This window comes from Euprymna scolopes, chromosome 38 (genome assembly GCF_053919585.1).
Source record: "Euprymna scolopes isolate OS-2025 chromosome 38, ASM5391958v1, whole genome shotgun sequence".
NCBI lineage: Eukaryota > Metazoa > Mollusca > Cephalopoda > Sepiida > Sepiolidae > Euprymna > Euprymna scolopes.
The window spans coordinates 5,656,501-5,658,929 of NC_136519.1; the positions used below are offsets into that span (position 1 = coordinate 5,656,501).

Below are 2,429 nucleotides of genomic sequence, written 5' to 3' on the forward strand. Positions count from 1 at the left end.
AAAACTACTTATTTGCGGAAAATTTAAATACAATATTCGTTTTCAGCATACCCGAAAAACCTTCTTAATTTTAAAGGAAAATATTAAGGTAGAAAGCAAGTAAAATTTTACAAATATGGACAACTATGGCCGCTGCGTCACATTACTACACAAAACATGCGAATTAGTATCTTTACAGTATCGTAAAAACTAGTTGCCGGCCCCAATTTTAAATGCAATATTCGTTTTTAGCACACCCCTAGAAAACAAGTTTTTTAAAGTAGGTTTTCTGTTGGTCTACCAGGTCACAATTACCACCGTTTTGTTGTAAGGGAACTCGAGGAAATCTCACATGGCACGTCTGTAAAGAAATGGACAGTAAGTCAGATAGCAACATTATAACGAGAAGGTGAACCCCCTTCTAAAAAGTTATTAAATTTTTTTTTTTTTCAAAATTTTTTTGCTAATGATATTTTTTAGTCTAATCTATGATAATCGTTGGGAAAAAAGTTTAAAAGATGAAAAACACGCATTTTTAAGGGGTGCCCATTCTCATACAGGTCTGCCGAAAATACTATTAAAAAGAACGGCGCTTAAAGAAAATACAGAAAAATCTGTAGGATGTATGTACCAGTCACGGAACAAAGATGATATATTCCAAAAATCACGTAATTTGATCAAGTAGTTTTTTTTTTTTCTTTTACTCAAGCAAATCAAATTTTATGACTAAGCGAGTTGTAGTGTTTTCGTCCGCCATGATTAAATCCGATGAAATAAAAAGGGGGGAACAACTCCAATCGAAGTTGAGTGGTGAAAAATCAACCTTATGTTCAATGCAGTTTAGTAGTAAAATCGCTAAAAATTGTAAATGTTAATTTTCTTAGTTTTATATAAAACTACTTGATCCATTTATGTGATTTTTGGAATATGACACCTTCATTCTGTAACGAATACGTACATCGAAAAGACTTTTTTGTGTTTTCTTTGCTTTTAATTGTCGCCATGAGTGCCAATCTGAATAAGCAAACAAATAAACAAACAAAAAAACGAAAACAAAATAAAAACCAAAAAGAACAAACAAAAAAAACTAAATAATTTGAATGGATTTCTGAATGTTTTCTACAGCACCCGATATATCAATTTCTTGGCCTTTTGGTCAAGATCAAAGTGTAGTATCTGTTCTTCAGATGCTGCACTTCTATCTCTTGTTCTCTTTCGGTGGAGGAGAAGTCCTTCACGACTGAGACAATTTTTGTACCTTTTCTCCACATTAAAAAACGACCCTGGTGTCTAACTCTGTCCCGTGGGGAGGCATTGTAAATAGGTACAGCACTCGATATATTCCAGTGACAACGATAGGTGCCAGTCGAGCCGAGCGGACATTTACAAAAAACCCGGTTCGTAGTATACATAATTACCGACTTCCCGTTCGTACAATTTACTAGCACCAAAATTTTTATATATATATATATCGTAGTGATGGGACGATTCCAATATTTTTTCCCCGATTCCGATACACTTACCGATTCTGATTCTATATAAATCTCTTAATATTTAACCATAAAGTTGTTATTTCTTCCTTGATGACTGTAAAACACATGTTAAATGTCCATATATTTTCTCAAACATAAAAATATTTTTGCAGGGTGCGGGGAGGGGTGATTTGAGTTCTACTGATAGTATAAAATCAATAAATATTGATTATCTTATTATTTCTACCAGCAGTAGAAGATTTTGTTTTAAACAAAATAAAAAAAAAAAAAAGATAATTAAAGGAATTGTTTCTTGACATCGGAAAATAGGCACGAATGATGTGCCGCTGTACAACTCACGCTCTCTACTGATCCAAGTTATGACAACAGGCCCATTGACAGCACCCTCAAAATACAAATCCGGACAGTCCAACACTTGGAGGCACAGCGCAATGCATTGGACGACCCTTTCTTGCCATGGTTATGATCTTTAGTGTGGTTTCAAGTGAAAACCACATCATGCCACCTCACATCTTCGAAGTTGGTTTGAAAGTCAACACCAAAGTGTACCTGGATGTGCTGAAGTGTGTGGTGATTCCCTGGTGCAATCAGGTGGCCGCTGGCAGACCCTGAGTGTGGCAGCAAGACTTGGCGCTATCCAACAACTCCAAAGAAACCCAGGCTTGGCTTCAGAAGGAGTGCTCTGAACTTTGTACCCTTCTCTTACTGCTCCCTCCTCCCTCAAACTGAAACCGCTTGACTTCTTTGTTTAGTCATAGATCGAGAATATCATCAACAGGACCTCCCTCATCACCAAAGTCAGCCTGATCGCCGCCATCCACCGAGGATTCACTGAGCTCCCGTTGGCACTTATGGAAAAGGCATGCTCCTAGTTCTGAACCCGTATCAAGGCAATGATGGAGGCTGAAGGCGGCTACATTAAATAGATGTTAGCTCTTCTACATAATCAAAGTTACC

The 2,429-nt window shown here is 36.9% G+C and overlaps 1 pseudogene; it reads left to right on the forward strand.

The window, feature by feature from the left end:
* The first annotated feature begins 1,114 nt into the window (after nt 1–1,114).
* On the forward strand, nt 1,115–1,242 carry LOC145263480 (U2 spliceosomal RNA; annotated as a pseudogene).
* Nucleotides 1,243–2,429: the final 1,187 nt, after the last annotated feature.